General features: G+C 44.5%; 1 protein-coding gene and 1 non-coding gene across 6 annotated transcripts in view; one reads left to right on the top strand and one right to left on the bottom strand.

The window, feature by feature from the left end:
- Window positions 1-48: 48 nt before the first annotated feature.
- On the bottom strand, window positions 49-205 carry LOC123809069. The gene has a single exon (XR_006783942.1). It is a non-coding gene; the product is annotated as a U1 spliceosomal RNA (small nuclear RNA).
- A 3,190-nt stretch (window positions 206-3,395) lies between these two features.
- Window positions 3,396-20,994, top strand: part of RAB27A (RAB27A, member RAS oncogene family) — a 65,411-nt gene continuing 47,812 nt past the window's right edge. The window contains exons 1-3 of one of the 5 annotated variants that reach the window (XM_045823559.1): window positions 3,800-3,943; window positions 4,393-4,522; window positions 20,207-20,323. The gene's annotated coding sequence lies outside the window, so the exon portion shown is untranslated. Of the gene's footprint in view, window positions 3,432-3,785; window positions 3,944-4,038; window positions 4,241-4,392; window positions 4,523-20,206; window positions 20,324-20,994 lie in introns of those variants that run through there. The other 4 variants (XM_045823560.1, XM_045823557.1, XM_045823558.1 and 1 more) reach the window with 4 other exon arrangements.

Here is a 20,994-nt window from a genome sequence, read left to right as displayed (position 1 = left end):
GTCCTTTTTAAAAATATATATATATTTTATTTTATTCAACTTTTTAGCCAGGGGAGAGTGCAAACACAGTCCCCCACTACCACAAATTATGCAGTCGAGTTTCCCACATTTGGGGAAATCACAGGGGTCAGTGCATTCCAAGTGCAATGGATGTGCCGGGAAGACCACTTGCTCAATCATGGTATCTCTCCTGCCAGGTGAGTATAATGTCTTTTTTTAAAAAATGTTTATTTTATATATGAAAAGTAATATTAAACATCTAAAACTTGTGTTCAGTTTAACAAATACAAAACAAGACTTCTAAAAATTACAAGTAGGCATAAAATACTTAAGAATATACTTTGACAACCACAGTGTTCAGAGGGTTCATTTTTGGAAAGTTCTGTTAATGTAGCTTAAAAACAACAATATATTGACAGTCCTAATAAAAACACACAAGTCCTTAGCCGAGGAGCAGCCCTCTCCCGGGACGGACCCCATGTCCTTCTGACGGGTGCGTGTCATTTTTTGAGCACTCCCTCACTTTCTGGCTCATCCTTTTCTCTCCTAGACCAAATTTTTTTTTCCTGAAAATAGAAACAAAATTCACATTAAAAAAATTAACTGTTAACCTTTTTAAATTGTACAAACCTGTGGCATTCACTACATGCGGAGGGTCGTGAAACTATCACCTCTATCCAGTTCAGGATATTTTCATTTCCCAAAAAGAAGCTCCTTGTGCAGTAGCAGTCACTGCATGTTCCCCATGTGCCCAGCCCCTGGCAAGCAGTCTTCTTTCTGTCCCTATGGATTTACCTCTTCTGCATGTTTCATTTAAATGGAATCATACATGCTGTGACCCTTTGTGACTGGTTTCCTTCACTTAGCATAATGTTTTCAAGGCTCATCCATACTGTAGTATGTATCAGTATTTCAGTTACCTTGGCACTCATCGGCTCAAACCCAGTACTCATTGCATTTTGATGAGAAAAAAAATGTTTTAGCACTTGGCACTTGCTTGGGGCTCGTTGCACTTGCTAGAACTTGTATGAGTCATAATGCTGCCCTGAAAAAGAAAATGCGTTATCACTCGTTGCTTGCCTGCCACAAGTTCTGGAATGAATTAATGAGTGCCAAGTTACCACTGTTTATACTTTGTATAGCAGAATAATACTCCATTGTATGTATATACCATGTTTTGTTTATTCGTTCATCCACTGATGGACATTTAGGTTGTTTCTACCTTTGATGATTGTAAATAGTTCCTCTATAAACATTCAGGTGCAAATATTTGTTTGAATACCTGTTTTTAATTTTGGGGGGCACGTTTCTAGGAATGGACTTGCTGGGGCATATGGTAATTCCTGTTTAACTTTTTGAAGAATTGCCTAATTATCTCCCAAAGTGACTATATCATTTTGCATTCCCATTAGCAAAGTACAAGGGTTCCAATTTCTCTGCACCCTCACTAACACTTATTTTTCTTTTTTAAATGATTATTTATTTATTTTTAGAGAGGGAAAGGAAGGGAGAAAGAGGGAGAGAAACATCGGTGTGAAAGAGATACATCAATCGGTTGTCTCTTGCACACCCTCAACTGGGGACCTGGGCACATGCTCACAACCCGGGCATGTGCCCTGACCAGGAATAGAACCAGGGACACTTCATTTCATGGGCTAGTGCTCAGTCCACTGAGCCATACCAGCCAGGGTTTATTTTTCTTTTCTTTTAAAAAAAAAGTTACGGCCAACCTAGTGGGTATGAAGTGGCATCTCATTATGGTTTTGATTTACATTTCCATAAAGACAAAGACATTGAACCTCTTTTCATGTGCTTGTTTACCATTTTTATGTTTTCTTTGGAAAAATGTCTATGCAAGTCCTTTGCCCACTTTTTGATTGTCTGTCTTCTTTGTTGTTGAGTTGTAAGAGCTCCTTATATAGCCTGATACTATATTCTTATCAGGTATATGATTTGTAAATATTTTCTCCAACTCTGTGGATTATATTTTTACTCTCAACAGGGTTTTTTAATGTATCTTTAAAATTATACATCGCTTTCTCTGGGAAGTCTTGGTTTGGTGTCCTTTATCTGTGTTCAGTGGCAGGCTTTAACTTCCTTACCAGGGATTTTACTCACCACACTGAAGTTAACTGCTTACTAGGTCTTTTAAGTTCCTTAAGGGCAGAGACCAACTTATCTCGTTAATGTTTGCATTTCCAGTACCTAATGCTTGACTCGCTGAATGAATAAATGGGCCATAGCACCACTGTCTGTTTTCTGATCTGCCTGCTAAACTGCTGGTGACAGCCCTAGCAGCATGCAGAAGTGGGGAGGGCTGAAGAGGGGGAATCTTCCAATATCTTATCAGCCATTAGTAGGTGCTGCATTGTTGTGCCCCACCCCCATCTTAGCTGATCAATGACTCCCAGTGCTGTTTCTCTACATGTCGGCATGGGGCCACTTTTCCTGTCTTACCCTCAACCAACAGCAGTCCATTGGCCCTTCTTTCAATGGGGTGGCATTCCTTGAAACCATTACCCTATGGTGAAATCTGTTATTCTTTACTCTGAGATCACTGTGTTATATCTGCCTGGAAATATTAGATTGAATGTATATTCAATATCTGAAATATCTGGCAATGTCATATGGTTATTCTACACGTGATTTTGTAAATTAGGCACACATCTGAGAAGCTAATTGTACTGTGATGCAAACTGCGAATAGTTACAGATTGGAAGGACGACGGGGCTGGGCAGGTGGGTGGGGGCAGCTGGAATTTGTGGTGCAAGTGGAGGCAGACCAGTGAGATAGAACAGATGAGAGGAGAAGCTGGACTAGGGCTTCCAGTCATTTTGCATTGTTTAAAAGTGGAATTATTTGGTTCAGAAATGCTTTGCCTGAGAGTCCATAGGGGCAGGCCCAAGGCCATTGCACAAACACACCCGAACACTGGAGGAGAAATTTGGCTGTCTCTGAGTGGGAGCCTGGTGCCCCACACCCGCTTCCCAGCTGCAGGTCCCAGCTTGCCCACACAAACCCGCTGGCGTTGAGAGAAGGTAGCGCTGGGGGGCAGCAAAGGCACACAGATTTCTCCTAACTGTATTATTATTATTATTATTATTTGCTTTTTTAAAAAAACGAATTGCTCTAATACTCTCTTAGAAATTTAATTTAGAGTGATTTTATAATCAGAAGTAGGCTGCACGACCAGAAACCCCGTTTGTCATTTTCTTCCAGAAATACATGTACTTTCCCCTCTATCATTTTCAAAAAATGCCAGAGCTTTCCCTTGTCTTAGGAAGGCCATGCCCAGGCCTACGGAAGAGAAGCTGGCGGGGCGGGATGGACCATGGCAGAGCTGGACACCCGGCGCACAGCAGGCCCCAGAGGAGGGCTTCAGGAACCCCGGGCAGGCACACTTTGCAGCTGCTCAGCACTTCGGCTACCAGGTAGAGACACTGATCTGATGCCTTACAAAACACTTTTAGAAAATAGCTTTTGGAGGAGAAGATTTGGCGAGAGTCACCAAACCATATGTCGGAGCGCACCGATTCTGGAGCAGTTTGCAAAAGTCACCCTGTGTCCTAAACGAAAACTGTGTCCTAAGGTTTCGCGCCTTCCAGGAAGGGGCAGTGGAGACCTGGCTGGGGCCAAAGGAGGCGAGCGGGACCTATCCGTGGCTCTGAGGACCACTCAGCAGGTGCAGCGGGTCTTCGAGCTGCGCAAGAGGCGGCGCCCGCCCACCACCCGCGCAGAGTCGGGCGCGGGGGGAGGGGGTGCTCCCCGAGGTGACAGGAGGAAGCGGGAGGTGGAGGGTGAAGAGGAGGTCCCGCCCCACCTCGCTCTCCTTTACGGGAAGTGATGTGGGGCCAGACGGAAAATACTCGCCAAAAAAGGACGGCAGCAGGTTGCCGCAGTGTGCAAGGAGGCAAAGCAGCGTGGGGACAGCGGGCTGAGCCAGGTGAGGCGGGCGGCTGCTCTCAGTCGGGGAGGCGCGCTCGGGCCACCTGCACCCGCCAGGTTCCGCTTCATCCCACAGGGCTGAGCCGGGCAGCGGGAGACCAGCGCGTCTGGCCCTGGGGCTGGGCTGGAGGCTGTGACTTCTTCTCTCCCCGCCTCTGGGCGGCTGAGCTAGCCAGAAAAGTTGCTTTGCTGCTCCCAGAATGGCTCTGGATGGCCATCACGCAGACCCCACGATGACAACCGCCTGGGATGGGGGTCTGCTTTGGCGCGAGGTGCTAATGCAGTGTAGTCCCAGGTTGGTGTGGGGGTGCTGAGGTCAACTGTGGGTGGCATCCAGGTGCGAGGGTCCTCATCAGAGTGGGAGGAAACTTCTCTGGGAGGAGAGGAGGAAGGTCCCAGGCCTCCAGCACTGACCTCTAGTTCTTTTCTCCCTCTTGCTGTTTTCAGTTGAATTTTTGAACATTTTTACACCACCTTTGTTGGTCTGGGTGTGGACAGCAAACTAGAGCGGTGGCAGAGGTTTCTCCCTTCTTCTGTCAGTCAGACAGAAAACTCTACCTGGCATCCAGGTCCTCAGGTATTGACTGGTTTTAGTACTAATGTGATGACAGATTTCAGTAACTATTGCCAAAGGCTTGTCTGTGTCCCAACGGATCACAGATTACACAAAGGCCTGAAGAGAAGGCAATCTTGTGAGCACTTGATTTTGCCTTCCCAGCCTCTGGTTCCTGCTGGCCACCTGGCCACATGGCCTCAGAATGTTCTGCCACAGGGCTCTTTTCCTTAGCTCTGGGCTAACAGCTGTTTTCCCTGTACTGGATGGCTTCCCACTTTATGGTTGGCCCATCAATCAATGTTGGGAGGGGTGAAGAGTATTATGCCTTAAAAGTTTTCTGTAATTATTGCTGATTTAATTTGTTGATGCTTCACTGTTCCTTTCTTCTTCTTCTTCTTCTTCTTCTTCTTCTTCTTCTTCTTCTTCTTCTTCTTCTTCTTCTTCTTCTTCTTCTTCAAAACTTGCTTAGGGTGGGGCATAATCTGGAATACAGGGTTTCTGCAGGTGGTTGGAAGCCAATAAAGGTTAACATAATGCTGAAAGAACTTGACTGAGGATCATTCTCTTCTGTATTTTATATTGCTTTTCATTCACATTTTCTTCCTTTCCTTCTTTCTTTCTCCCTCCCTCCCTCCCTCCCTTAATTTACATGGCCTGCTTTGATGTGAATTTTAATGAAGTATAACTAATTTATTTTTTCTTTTGTTGCTTATGCTTTTAGTGTCAAATCTAAGAAAACATTGCCAAATGTCAAGTCATAAAGATTTATGTCTGTTTTCTTCTAAGAGTTTTATAGTTTTAGCTTTTACATTTCAATCTTTAATCCTTTTTAATTTTTATATACAGTATGAGGTTGGGCTCCAAATTTATCCTTTTTCATGTTGATATCCAGTTCTCCTGATAGCCTCTTTGTTGAAAAGGCTATTTTCCCCCCTTTGAATGGTCTTGGTGCCTCTGTTGAAAAGCAATTGACTGTAAATGTGAGGGTGTATTTTTGGCTTTTAAATTCTACTCCATTGATCTATATGTATTGCTCTTCCTACTCTTACTCTAGTACCGTACTGCCTTGAATACTGTAGCCTTCTAGTAAGTTTTGAAATGAGAAGTGTGAGTCCACTTTGCTCTGTTTTTCAAGATTATTCTGGCTATTCTGGATCCCTTGAATTTCCATATGAAATTTAGGATCCACAACTTCTTTCAATTTCTGTTGCCATGGTTTTATAACAGATGCAAGGGTTTTGGAGTGGGCAACAATCTGTAGGAACCAGACTCTTGATTTTTCCATCTTAAACCTGCTTTTCCCTTAGTCTTCCTGATCTCAGTCAGTAGCAGTTTCATTTTTCCAGATGCTCAGGCTAAACACCCAGGAGTCACCCCTGGTTCTCCTCTTCTTTCTCTCATGTCCCCATCTAATCCGTCAGAGAATCTCACTGGTTCTTCTTTGAGAGTATATCTAGGATAATAATCTTTTCTCAGCACTTCCACTGCCCCTATCAAGTTTCTATCATTTCTGTCACCTGGGTCACTGCAAAAGCCTCCTACAGGGCCCCCTGGCTGCCACCCTCACCGCTCTGCAGTCTGTTCTCAGCACAGCAGCTAGAGTTGTTCACTCCACTGCTCAAAACTCTCTGATGGCTTTTTACCTCAGAAGAAAAATGAAGTCTCATCATGGGCTATAAGCCCCTTACATGGTACATGGCTTCATCTCTTATTACTTTTTCCTTTGCTTATTCTGCTTTAGCCAGGCATACCTCAGAACCTTTGCACTTGCTGTTTCCTTTGCTTGGAATGCTCTTCCTCCAAATGTCTGCATGGCTTTCTTACTCATTTCATTCAGGTCAAAAGTCATCTCTGTATTATATGCCTTCTTGAACCATCCCATCTAAAATAGCATCCCTCACCCTTCTCATCATTTTATGCTCCCTTATCTGGCCTATTTTTCTTTAGAGTATCAATAATACTGTCATCTCTCTCTCTCTCTCTCTCTCTCACACACACACACACACACACACACACACACACACACACACACAACATTTGTCTTCAACTGATAGACTATAAGCTCCATGAATGTCAGGAATTTGTTGTGTTTACTATTGTATGCATAGCATTTAGAATGGTTTCTGGCACATAGTAAGCACTCAAAAAATTATTGAATGATTGAAAAGGGAGTGGGAGACTGAGAAATGGATATCGCTCTGCTACTTCTTCCTTCCCATTTTATCTAAGAGAAGTAATGTCCATAGTTACACTAACATCTAAGTGTCTTTCCTTCTGTCCTCCTGTTTTCCCCAAGAAAACGACCATACCCTCCTTGGAAAGGGAGAGGTAAGACAGCGGAAAGGTGAGGGCTCTGCTCTTCCCACAGTGGCGTGCAGAGCCTCTTCTCTGGATCCTGGGGAGCTTGGGGTGGGGGGGACCTTTCTGCGCCCGTCTCCAGCGATTCCATCTCTTGTGCTGGTCTAGGGGGAGAATGAAATTCCTTGGAAATTCAAAAAATAGAAATTCATTTCTTGATGAATACTTTCTACTGCAGTGAATTAATCTTTCTCTGGCATCTAACTGAAATTGCCATCTTGGAAACCCATTTTAACATTTAATTAAATGACGACTTTAGATTCAAATATTTATGTGTGTGTCCTTGTTTCCACGGCAGATTGTAATATCCTGGAGGCCAAGCATGACTTCAGTTCACTTTTGAATTTCATACTGCCAGGTATCTTAGACAAAAAGGACTGTTCAATAAACTCTTGCTAAGTGTACCAATAAGTTAATGAATAAACCTGGATTTATTTTCATCATTTGAAACTTCTAGTCCACACATTTAATTTTTCTTAGCCAATACCTCCCAGTCCCCCTCCTCCTGCTGCGGCTGGTGGAGCAGTATTGGCCCCAGTCGAGGGGGCTTTCCTGCTGCTCTTTCCCAGGGATAATTGAATGAATTGACCTACGTTGTATGGTGATTCATCTATGTTAGTTTTAAAAATTGAAGCTGCCTTCCATTGTTATTTAAACTTATCTTGGAATGTGCCCTACTTATATCTTCACTGCAAAGTGTGAAAAATGATTATTTTTACATATATATGAGATATATATTCCTAGTAAATTATGATAGGTTTGTTGTTTCAAAAACAAAACAGGGCTGCATGTGGAAGTGTGAGCCCCTATATAAGGTGGAGGGACTCCTTTCTCCTTGTGTGTGTGTGTGTATCGAATCACCACGGTGTATGCTTTGGATAACTTACAATTTTATTTTTATTTTTAAAAAATAAATAATAATTTTATATGTAAGTTATACCTCGACAAAGCTGAAATTAAAACAGAAAGTTTTAACAGAGCCCCTAAGAAGCAAGATTGCCTTGCCATTGTTAAAATAAGGTTGCCTTCTGAAAAGAGTAATTTTTCCCTTTCATTGCCTACGCTTTTTATGCCTTGTGCTGTTTTTGCTTGGATCACATTTATTCCTCTGACTCTTGGTCAGGAAGCTCGTGTTTACGATCTGGTTTCCCTTAAGCTGATTACCTTGGGAGCAGACGTGAGCACTGAGTTGGAGGAAGAGATAAAGGGTGGGTAATTAGCTTGATGTCCATAGGACGAGATGTGGGGAGTGGTGGGCAGGCAGCGTGTTTGGCCTTCTGTCTGCCCATGCTGTACAGAACGCACACCACACTCTTTCTTGTGTGAGTGAGGTCTGCTGGCACTCATTTTATTTACAGCCTTGTCTACTGGAGAGGAATGTTGAAAGTTACTCCTCTTTTCCTATCTTTTGTCTCTATACGTGCTTCTCTTGAGAAGGTCTCCCATTTTGTGCCTCAGCCACTCTTAGAAACACCCACATATATGGAGCCAGATTTCTGGGTTTTAAAATAGAAATTTTAATGTGGGGTCAGAGGTAGGGTACAATATTCAGCCAAAAAAAAGGCATTTTGGATAAACAATGAATAATATTTTACTGTAAGTGTGTTACCTGCAATGTTTGGGACATATTTATACAAGTATTTTAAAAATATTTGTTGTTTTTATGAAATGCAAATTTAACTGTGTTTTGTATAAATCCATGTTAATGCACAGGCAATGCATCGATCACAATAATGTTCATTGAATGACCGAGTGATTGCCCATTTTGGTGACTGCATGTGCCCATCTTAAGGAAGGAGAGGACTTGTAAATTCAAAAAGTATTAGAATGGGGAAGAAGTTGGAGAAGATTCAGTTTTGCTCTAGATTTTTGTAGTGAAGGAAACTCACATCCAGAGACGTTAAGTCACATTGCAAGATCACACAGTGGCAGGGCCAGAAATGGAACTCTGGGTCCCGCGGTTGCTCTGCTGCATGATGTCTTCCCTTAAAAGATCATGTACAAGTTGCTCATGTTTTTGTGTTGACCCTTAATTACTTTTGTTGCCACCCTCACATAATTACTCCAATATCCTGCTGTCTTCCCAGGCCCCAGATCCAGTGTGTGACAGGCAAAGACATTCTCAGGAGACACCCTTGATTTTCCCCTGCAAGCCACATGACTGTCAAAAGCTACCATTTGATTGTAATCCCTGTAATGATGCCAAAAAGCCTGTCATTCTTTTGACATGTTTTTATTCCTTTTAAGGTCTTGTTAATATATTTATTCCTTTTGAATTTTTATTGCAGGATGCTTTGGTTAAGGTGGACCTACTGAGAGTAATTCCAGAATAGACAAGTACTGCATTGTCTTACTGAAAGCCTGCTTGCTTTGCATGGCCCATTCCTATGAAACTCCTCATCCTTCTGTATTTTGGTAGAAAAAAATGTGGAAAATATGTGGTGAGAACCCATATAGGTAGATAGGTATATGTGACTAGCCTTTTAGTGATGGGTCCTTATAAAACAGTGGGTTATTTTATTGTTATTATAAAGTCATTTGCATCTATTTAAGTAGTCTTGAAAATGAACATAGCCTTGTTCATATAAAGTCTTACCAGCTGCCAGGTTTAAGCATAATAATAAAATTGGTTGCCAAGAGACTACAAAGTCTGTTGGTTCTTATTAACTGCAGTTCAACTTTCCTGCCCTGATCCTACCACCTGGGTAGCCAGTCAGCCAGCCAGTCTTATCTGGGTTGTCTGGTTATGTGTCTGCTGTGTATTTGTATCATTGAAAACAAAGACGGGGTCTCAGTCAGCTAAATGGAGGTGATGGCGAGGTGTTTCTATTCTTGCTGTACCGCCTCTGACATGGGAGGAATGAGACATACGGAAACAGGTCATGTCTTAAGTGTTCGTTGAGATACCTAAGAATTTTAAAACATAATCCATGGTTGTGGTCAGGATTTCTTTCTTTCTTGCAATGTGTGATTACTTTTCATGATGAATCTCACCACTACAAGGGAATGACCCCAAAAATGAGTAAAGGGTTCAGCATGCCTTGGCAAGATACGGTATTGTCCTTCCAATCAGATACTGGAGACCAAATGTGGTCCAACAAGCTGTTGGCTGTTCCCGTCTGGGTCTCCCGTCATCAGGGACAAGGCCAGCTCTCCATCTCCTCCACCCCCCCCCCCCCCACACCCACCCCTGCTTCTGCGCAGAGGGCTGGGAGGCCAGCTGTGGTATTTCCTCCGGGAGTGACTTAACCCTGTGTTCAGGAGCTCCTGCTTGATTATGGAGGAGCCGACATGGCTGGGAATCAGTAGCCTGCTTTTTAGTCTCTGATATTGCTGATAGTTAACTATGTGATATTACACCAGTGGTTCTTAATTGAGCCAGTGTTTGACCTCCTCATTCCAGGGGACCATTAGGAACATCTGGTGACATTTTTTATTGTTCCAACTGGGGAGTTACTATTGGCATTTAGTTGGTACAGGCCAGGAGTGCTGCTAACACCCTACAATGCACAGGACAGCCCGTCATGACGAAGGATTATCCTGCCCAAATGCCAGTGGTGCTGAGGCTGAGAAACCCTGCCTTAGACAAGTCACTGAACCTCGCTGGCCTGCAGTCGCCCGAGTTACACATCCTCTCCATCACATACAGTTACTAAGCCTCACTGTACTACTGCTGTCTTTCTAATCTCTCCCTCACCCCAGTTCTAAGTCATTAAATGTGGACTGAGAGCCACTGCCCTCAGGGATTGTGTGGAGTGAGGTCCTTGTGGAGGGGTCAGGTTGGCCATTTGAGAGGCCTGGGCCCTGTGGGGACAGCCTGTCAATAGGAAGTGAGAGCCGAGCTGTAATACCTCTGCCCCGAGATTCAGTGCGGGTGGGGGAGCCTGCCAGAAAGCACAGAGTGTTGTGACTGAAGGCTTGGCGCCTGAATTCCTCAGAGACCTGAGCTCTCAGCACCTCAGATGGTGGGCTCGCAGATGCCCAGGGGGGTCTACTTCCTGAAGTCCCCTGGCCCCCATACCCTTGTGCCAGAGGTGCCTCAGACACCAGAGTTTCCCAAGGAAGTAATGACTGGGCAGTTTCTTCATTAACACCCCATTTCCTGCTTAACTAGAGCCTCTCTGGGAGATTAAAAGTCAATGACAAAACCCTCTAACCTGAGTCATTAGCCCATTTTGCCACTTAGATTAGGAAACCTCATTTATTCCACTTAGAGCATCATACAATTTAAGAGCTAGTAGGCACCTTAGAAAGCACGTAGTCCAGACCCCCTGGTTTCTAATCAATTACCCATGGCTAACTGATGGCAGAGAAGGTGTTAGAAGATAGGTCTGTTGATTCCCCCTTGTATTATTTCTATATCCTTATGCTAATATTTCTTGATTTTAACCAGTTGTAAGAGGGGCAATCTAAAATTATGTTGTTGTGTTGTTTAAAGGAAGTGACTTTCAGATGGAACTTCACTAGCAACCAGTGTCTCTTGAACCCTTCTGAAATATCACAGGAAGTGAAGCAAGTGTGTTATGGTATCACCCACGGCAGCGCAGCCCAGAAATATCTTTGTACCCGCTATGGCTATGTGCCAGGCACCAGTTAAAGACCATCATTTCTTGCCTGTATTGCTGCTTTTCTGGTGCCATTCTAGCCTCTGTCATTCACCCCTCTCCACAGCTCATTCTTCACACAAAGCCAGTGACCTTTAAAAAATACAAATCAGATGATACCCTCATATCCTTCTTCTGTTTAAAATTCCTCAATCGCTTCCCACTGCAGTTGCTGTGATAACTAATCATTGAACCTCAGTCTGTGAGGGTCTATGGTTTGAGCCCTGCTGGCCTCCATGACCCTCCGCTCATTCCTGGGCCTCCATCTTCCAGCCTCATCTGCTCCTTTCTGCTCCTTGGAAATGCCACGCTCATTCCTTCCGCAGAGCCTTTGCACTTGCCCTGAACTTGTTCTCAATGCCTTTCCTCCAGATCCTCATCTGGCTGGTCCCTTGGCCTCATTCAAGTTTAATTTCAAATGTCACCCCTGAGAGGCCTTCCTTGACCACTGCGTGGAAAGTAGTCCTCCAGTCACTCTATCCTCTTATTGTGTTACTGTCTTCATAGCACTTATTACAGTTTGAAATGATTTTATCTTTCTGATCACTTATTTATTGTCTGTCTCTTCCTGCTAAAATGTTTTCGCCATGAGGGCAGGGACTTTGCTCCGTGATCGACTGTTTGCTTAGCACCTAGAATAATGCCGGGCACGTGGAAGATGCTGAGTTAATGAGTAAGTAAGTGAGCAGATGGTATTAGAGGAGACTGCTTGACACATTTAGTTCTGTGTAATTCCTGATTTGTCTTACACATTGGAATTCGTTTTATTTTTTAAACTAACATCAGAACGCCAGTTCATTGATACACAAGTAAAGGAACTGTTAAGCTGACTTGTTTCTTTGCTTTGTGCTCACTCCCTGCAGTTAAAAGCTCCATGGGAAGCAAATAAAAAAAGAGAAGGCAACTTGGTAAGCGCAGGCTCAGGGCACAGGGACCTGGAAATCAAAAGACCGGAGAGCTCTACTGCTGGCAGCGGCCTGCAAGATTGCCATGGCAATGCTTCTTCAAAACTGGCTGCTCAGGAGAATCGCACAGGGAGATTTTACTTAAAACACACTCCCCCCCCCAGACACATTTCAGTCTCTCCTTTGGAGATTCTAACTTTTTAGGTTTGGCGTTAGGTCTGGGGAATCCATATGTTATTTGAAGTGCTGCTGTCATGACTGATAGTGCACAGCCAGGTTTAGGAATAGGAGACCAAGCCCACCTCTGTCCCCAGGTGAGGAAACTGAGGCTCAGAGGGATCATGCGCTTCACCCAGGGCCACACATCTAGTGAGCTGGCAGATGGCACTCCTCTCTCCCAGTCTCCTCTCTGCTTTTCAAAAAACATAGCAAGGATGCTGAGTGAACTAAGTCAGACAGAGAAAGACAAATGCCATCTGATTTCATGTGTTTGTGGAATCTAAAGAACAAATAAGCAAAGAATAGTAGAAACAGACTCATAAATACAGAGAACAGACTGATGGCCAGAGGGGAGAGGTGTGGGAGGACTGAGTGGAAAAGGTAAAGGGATTAAGAAGTACAGATTGGCAGAGAATGGTCCCAGGGAAGTAAAGCGCAGCGTGGGGAATATAGTTGATAATAACTATGCATGGGGCCAGGTAGGTACCTGCAATACAGGGGGGGTCACTTTGTAAAGCATATGAGTGTCTAACTATTATGCTGTACACCTTAAACCTATACACAATCATATTGAATGTAAACTGTAATTGAAAAATTAAAAAAAAAATAGAACAATTGTCTGGACCAGAGGCAGCCGAGCCTTGGAAATTATTGGTTTATTACTTTTTTCTATGTTTACATGTAACTAACCAGTCTGGTATCAAACAGGAAATGCCTACAGCATAGTTTTAGTTTTTTATTTTTATTACCAAGCATCAGATTGGTTAGACTTTCGATCTGGGGGCTGTAGAGTGGTGGAAAAGGTGTGGTTCTGGGACCAGCAGCGTCAGCACTATCTGGGTGCCTGTTAGACATGCAGGTTCTCAGCCCCATGCCAGATGGACCGAATCTGAAACTCGGTCTGTTCTAAACCCTCCAGATGATTCTGAAGCCCAGGGAAGCTTGAGAACCTCTGTCTACCAGGACATTTTACAAGCCTACCATTGGTTAGAGCTGCCGGCCTCGGCCTTTTAGTTGGTGACTCATTAAAGTTGAGGCTTTAAAGTAAGCCAGACATCTGCTTTCCTTGGTGACATTTATTCAAAGCAGACTATAGTTATAAATCTTCATTAGAATACCATACACACAACAAAGGAGAGGGGGCGGAGTCATACTATTTCACACCTGCTGTGTGCTAGGCACTATGCTCAAGGCTATTACTCGTTATCTCATTTAATCCTCACAATCTGCGATGGGGATATTATTATCCTTCTTTCACAGATTTGGAATCTGAGGCTGGTGGTGGTTAGACGTGGTCTTCCTACAGGTTATTTGCCCATCTGTCTTTGTACATTTTGCTGTTTTCTCCCCAGAGCAGCTGCTCTCAAACCTTATTGTGCATAACCTCCCCCCGCACCCCTGGGAAGCTTGTAATAAATGGAAATGCCTCAGTCTCCCTCTCAAAGATCCTAAATCAGAGGCCTGGATGGAACTCAGGACTTTGGGTTTTCGTCAGGCGGTCACGCCAGGTGATCCTGCTGCCGGTGGCATCAGACAACCCTTGGAGAAATTCTGTCCCGAGTCCATTCATTCTTGCCCCAGCGGTTGGACCAGATGACTCTTAAAGCTTCTCTGAGGGTCTGTGGTTCTCCAGAGTTTCAGGCTCCCAGGCCTTGGGCACTGGGGGGCAGGGGGCATGTTGGCAGAAGTAATATGAACACGGGAGGAGGGAACTGAGGAGGTGAAATGGAGATGTCTCTCCTACGCCTGGCTGCTCGTTCTCTCTCTGCTGCCTCTTGGAGGGTTCCCAAGCCGTGTGCTGGCTGTAACTTGTGGCCCTGTCTGTTACCAGCCCCTGATTGTGCAACTTTGCTTACAGCACCTTCATCCTTATGTTGTTAGGGTGCACAAAAGTGACCAGTTTTCTCCAGGTGGTAGGTAATATCTGTTCAGTACTGAGATACTTCAGCTTTCGAGGTCAGAAGTGGTGTTTCATGTGTTTGATGATATCAGCCTGTATTTTTCAGGGATAGAATTGACATATATAGTGAGTGAGTTATCAGTCCATTCAGAGACAGTGATTTGGTGTCCCTATGAAGGAAGAAAATAAGATGCAAATTTTAAAGAGAATATCAGGTATCATGCCTGATGTTCTTCTTTGTGAGGTGGCGTCTGATTTCCATCCAAAAGTTTAGAAGCAGCTACTGACATAAATATTCTAAGTCTTACATTTTGTGAAAAAGATACATGTATCAAAAGCTCATGGAAACCTACCAGGCCTTTGCCCAGTGTAGAAGTCACCGATGTTGAAATATTAAATTCCTTTAATATCCTGAAAGAAATTGTATAGGACAAGGGTGGAAATTAACATGTGCAAACATGTCAGCTGTCCAGTAAGAAAATAACCCAGGCACAGTTAGGTTTCTAGGAATACCTTGTTTGCCACTGATATCAGAGTTGACCATAACTGAGTACAGTAGCTGGGGCTGCCGTTTATTGAGACCTTGCTGTGTGTCAGGAATTATACAAAATCCTCTCATTTGTTCCTCAACAGACTTTCAAAGTAGATATAATCCTTCGTTTCACTGATGAAGGAACAGGCTCAAAAGGATTAAGTCCTTTGCCCAGCGCTGGGGCTGGGGTTTCCAGGGACTCAGGACTTCCGGGGTGCGTGGGGATGGCTGGTTACTCCGAGTGTCCCCAGCTTACTGACCCACAGCTGGTAGCTAGGAAGTAAGCCCAGTGGGTTCTGAGTGGTCAGGCCGATGGCTCACGTATGGAAACTTGCCGATTGGCCTCACAGAGAGCCCTTCAGAGTATTTCTTCATGCCCATTTTCCTCTGTTTACACACAGTTCTAAGGAGCTTGGTTGTGAGGTTTCTTTTAGAAACTGCACACTGGGAGGGGACGGAGGGCAGAATCTGGAAAGGCATGCTGGTTTCCACGGTGAGGGACAGCCGACTGACCGACAGAGAAGGCGTGGGCAGGGAGAATGAAACATGAACTAATAAAAGACAAAATCAGTCCAGAGGTCAGGAGGCATTCATTATAAGGGCAAACATATCTTAATGAGAAGAGCTATTATTGAACATTTATTATGTGCCAAATACTGTTTTAAGTACTTTATAGGTATTAAGTTATTAAATGTAATTAAATAATTCAATTATGACAAAAATAATTCTGTTATTGTCCATTCCACAGATGAGGAAACTGAGGCACAGACAGGTTAAGTAACTTGCTGGAAATCACACAGCCAGTGAGCGGCAAAGCTGAGGTTCAAAGCCAGACAGCCTGTCTGCAGGGCTCCGTGCTCAACCTCCTGCTTCGTGTGGGTCCTAGCACAGCGAGTTAGTGATGTTTGTTGTGGTGTTCTGAATCCTCTGAAAAAAATAAAGTATGAGCATTCCATTTTATTTTGTATTATTTACTTGTAAAGATTTTATCAAGGTTATACATGGATCTAGACCTACAAGGCGTGTTGAAGAGTCTCCTCTCCCAGCTCACTTCCTGCTCCTCGGTCCTCCGCTTTCAATTTTTGCAGTTAATTGACTCTAGCTGGTAGTTACAACTCCTGTCTCTAAATGACACACTTCTATTTCTGTGGTCAATTTGATTTTGTTTTAGGCATTACCGAGTGACACTTTATTATGAAAGAAGAGAATTTTAGCTCGGTTCTCTGCCTACCCCAACCACCGATGTGTACCACTTCCATCCCCTTTTTCTTCCTACAGTACATCACAGTTTTAGTTAGATCAATATGTTGTTGGCTTCTTTTTATCTTTAGGCCTTCTGTCCAGGGTTGGGCAGATTGTCCAGAGGATCATTTGCACACCAGTTTGTGGAGAATGCCTGCATTCTGGAAGTCATTGTGTAGGTGGGTGGCTGGGATAGGGGAGTTTGTGTCTCAGTATTTACTGTGTAACTTCTCACTGCATTTCCCTCTCCACTGATGGTTGCTCTTCCTCTGAGAGCCTTCAGGAGTCTGACCCTCAGAGTTTTACTCTCTGCAGAGAATAAACCTTCACCCTCCACCAGAGCTGGAGGAGTTGCAAGGCTGGGATCTAAGCAGGCTTCCACCATGTTTAGCCCTGACTTTACCCTCCCCCACCTCCAGAGGTGTTTGGGGCTATGAAGGCCTGAGCCTTTCTGGGGGTTCTGTGACTGACTGTTTCTTGGCTTTCCCTACTGGCAGATCAGGAGTCAGCTTTCCTGGTCCGCTAATTGGTTACCTCCTGTCCGTCTACTTTCTAGCATCCAATATTTTATTGCAGTTATTTTCACTCACTCTCTTTGTCCTTGTAAGTTTATGTCTAAATGAAATAAAATTCCCTTTATTGTTATAGTAGTGAGATTTGGCCATCTTATCCTGAAGTCTGAAGGACATTTTAGAAAGCCTTCCATGTAGAAGAGTCAAAAAATGCTTTGCTGCTCTATTAGGAAGGCTGATAGTTCTGGGGAAAATGGGGTTGCCTAAATTTTACTTGCTATTCAAAGTGTAGTTCTAGGACTAGGAGCATCAGTATTACCTAGGCATCACCTGTGTGCTTGTTAGAAATGCAGATTCCTGGGCACCACCAGTCCTACTGAATCATCAGTAGCATTTTAACACAACCCTGGGAGAGCCCTATGTATGCTGAAGACTGAGAAGTGCTACTATGAAACTTTATGCCACTCTTGTAATTAGACTAAGCTAACACTAATGGACTTGAATCTGGTATTTAAAGATCTTGGCTCATTCCCGTACTAAATTATCATCCAAATTCTAGAGTTGCTGTGAGATAGTAAAGAGGAGTGCCTAAGTTTTCATGAAAAGGCACCCTCATCCCATTTATACATCTGAGTCTGTGACAGATGTGAACCCAAAGTTCTGGCTCCCACGGGAGATGTCAGAGTGGTTACGTTCCGACTTTTTTAGTTGCTCACAGTTCTTTGGGTTGGTGACGGTGCCACAGAACAGCCCGCACTGCTGCCGAAGTCCGTGGGGGTCTGCTGCTTACCGCCTGCGGGGAGACCTCTGGAGCCCGAAGTCTGGTGGAAAAGGAAAAGGGCTTGCTTGTTTAAAGGCTATGCAGTTTTGGAATGCCGGCACGTTTCTCCCTCAGAGGCCCGCTAGCTTTAAAACGCCCAAAGACTCAGAACCCCTCTGCCAGGCCAGTTTGAAAAAGTGCGTGGAATCCCCTTTCCTATACTAAAGTACCGAGCTTTAGCCCCGTGGCTCAGTGGACTGAGTGCTGGCCAGTGGGCCGAAAGGTCGCCTGTTCGATTCCCAGTCAGGGCACACGCCTGGGTTGCGGCCAAGTCCTCAGTGGCAGCGTGGGAGAAGCAACCAGTTTATTTTTCTCTCCCGCCTTTCCTCTCTCTCTAAAAATAAACAAATAAAATATAGTAAAGTACCATCCTCTGGGGAACGCAGATGTCTGCAGCATGATTGTTCAGGCAGCTTAGTTGGTTCCCACTTCGGCCCTAGGCGTCTCTCACAGGCCTGTGTGCGCAGTCGGCGCGCGCTGCCCTGGCTGTCTGTGCCAGAGGGGGCCCACAGGATTCCCAGACTGTGCCAGCTCGTGTCCACCGCCTCGGGAACTCAGACCTGCTGTGGCCCCCTGGGCTGGCCAGGGGAGCGGAAAAGCCCGTTTGTTCCCCTGTGCGTTGCATCTTAAGGACTCGGCCCAGAAATCCACGCTCGACGGAATGTCTGACTTTTTCATCCATGTGCACCAACGCCTGCCATTTTTGTCAGCTCCCCAATGTCTTTGACTCTCTTCCAGTTGCCGTTTTGCTCGAGGGGGCAAAGTTCCTAGCCAAGTGCAAGGACGCACAACCCTCTGGGTCCGAGGTGGGGCCGCGGGCCCTCACAGCTCACGCAGGCTCTGTACCAGCTTCTGCAGGCTGCATCACGAGCTGCTCGACTGCCAGGGCAACACATGTTCGCACAGTTGCATTGCCTTTGTTTACAGTAGCCCCCAGGGTGTGGGATGGCTGTGCTGTGGTTTTGGTCGCGTTTCCTGCAAACCTTCAGCCTGTGAGGGTGGGTGCTGGCTCTTGTGGCTCTTGGGTTCTCTTCCCCCCTCCGGAACAATCTGGCCCGACCCCCCTGGGACTTTGTAAATTGGATAGGTTGAGTCTTTGGTGACACTTTGCACTGCTAAAGTCAGAGGGTGGCAGAGGAAAGAGTCATTGGTTTTATGTCCAGCATCTATCTCAGTGACAGGAAAATGTTCAATAAATGATTATGGACTGAGTAAATCAAATGAGACAATTTCTGTGTTTAAGATATCACCAATCAACAAGAAATAAATCGATAATTATCATACAGGGCTGACCTGTTCGAGGAAAGAGTAGTACAGAGAAGGGGTATCCAACTCAGCATTGCTCCTTGGAAGAAGGAGCCAAAGGGCTAAATCTCTCTGGGAACAGAGCTTGGTGGGTTCAGAGCAGTGGCTTTCAGTTCAGCAGGTATCAGAACCACCCCGCAGGCTCGGTAAAACAGACTGCTGCACCCTTTCTTAGAATCTCTGATTCAGCAGGCCGGGGGTGGGGCCCAGAATGTGCATTTGTAACAATTTTCCAGGTGATGATGATGATTTCACAGTTTGCAAACCGCTGGTTTAGAGATTTACAGATAGTTCCGGTGGCTGGAGGCAGGAAGCAGGGAGTGGTAGGCCACTGAAGGCCAAAGCCTAAGGAGCACGGATTTCATTGTGGAGGCGGTGGGGAGCCATTGGCAGGTTTTACAGAGGGGAGTGATGGAGCCCCGTTTGCCTTTTGGAAAGATTACTTTGGGTGAATGTGGAGGATAGATCAGTGGTGGTGCCAGGTTGTAGGCCAGAAAACCAAGTAAGTGGTTAATTTTAGCCCGTCAGATGAGCAATACAAGCTTGGAGTAACAGGGAGAGAAGGAAAGAGCCCCAGGTGTGGGGGCCAATTGGAAGTGGGTGGGGAAGAGAGGGAGGGGCCACTGCGGCCTTCAGATTTCTGGCTGGGTGTATGTTGGGACTGTGCTACTAAACGCACAGACAGAAGTGGGTCTGAAGCAGGGTTGGGGGGGGGCGGAGTGCAAAGGAGGTAAGTTGAGGGTAGCACGTGTTGAATTTGAGATGCCAAGGAGATATCTGGGTGGACGTCTGCAGTAGACAGTTTTACTTACGGGTCTGGAGGCCAGGAGCGAGAGTTCTAGTAAGCCATCCCGCCCTCTCCCTCCACCACTTCCATTTACCTCCTTTATAATTTGTTTAGATCAAGCATTGTATTTGTAAAGAAACAATATTAGTATAACCTTGGAGGGGCTTGAGGACACGATACTTTTAAAGATGTTTTTTCAAGAACACAAATGTTCGGCTTTATTGATTGGGGGAAAAGAAAGAGTTGAGATATGTGTTAGTGTTCTAAACATAGAAGAGGTTAATACAGCCACTTTCTGTCTGGGAGGCCAGTCAGAGTAGGGTTTAGTAAACTTGAAAGGGTGAAACCACTTGACTGGCTTGCAGACCATATGACGAACAGCTGAGACTAATTAGCTGGATTGTGGGTTTTTACAGAGATGCCTGATTTTGAAAGTGGATGGGGCAAACTGCTTTTCAAAAGACTCTTTTGAAAACTTTTGAAGTAGGTGATTCTGACTTTAACATTTCTCTTTGTATTAGACAAAAGTAAGCTTTTTGAAGAGGACATGTGATTGGAAGTTGTCTAATTGTTGAAGTGTTGCGAACTCCAGTCCCTAAAGTCATAGAAAAACAGCCAAGGATTTATACTTTGTCAAGGTATGGTTTTACATTTATCTTTTTTTTTGAGAGGTTTTGTGTTCTGCCATGTCATTTTGAGGTACTTAAAGTGTATACAGTTTAACATAGAATGCCACTGCACATATTAGTGTTTTTTTAAATCACAGACTTCAAGATGTCTGCTAAACTTGGTTAGTTTGAAAAGTGTATTTTCAATGACCAGAGAGTGGGTATGAATACTGACTGCATTTTTCCTTTCTTTTATGAACTTTAAGAAAGTAGTAGGCTTTTATTCTCAGATAACATGTTGATTAAGAGAGCTGACTAAAGAATTATATTGCTCTAAGTGTCTTGTTCATCCTCTGAGGATTTTATTCACGACAATTCGAACTTATTGGGATATTGTTTTGAATATTGTTAATAGCTTTAATGGAGAAAAGCTTTATGTTAAGTATGTGTTTTAGCATAAGTTGGTATTTTATAAGGTGTATTTTTCCTATGAATTAAATTTGCCTTCAGATTATTAATGTTGATAGGTTTGGTAATGGCATTGTGGTTACGTATGGCAGAGTCCACATGTGTGGGGGAATCATCCCCCACATATGAGAGATCTGGGTGAGGAGTATGATGGCACACTCTGTTGTACAGTCCTCTCTACTTTTGGATTTATTATACTGCTTGTTTGCTAGGGCTGCCATGCCAGAGTGCTG

This window comes from Phyllostomus hastatus, unplaced genomic scaffold (genome assembly GCF_019186645.2).
Source record: "Phyllostomus hastatus isolate PE091 unplaced genomic scaffold, TTU_PhHast_1.1 phas_scaffold_501, whole genome shotgun sequence".
In the NCBI taxonomy this organism is placed as follows: domain Eukaryota; kingdom Metazoa; phylum Chordata; class Mammalia; order Chiroptera; family Phyllostomidae; genus Phyllostomus; species Phyllostomus hastatus.
The sequence above is the reverse complement of the archived record's forward strand: the minus strand, read 5'-3'. Positions and strand labels throughout refer to the sequence as shown.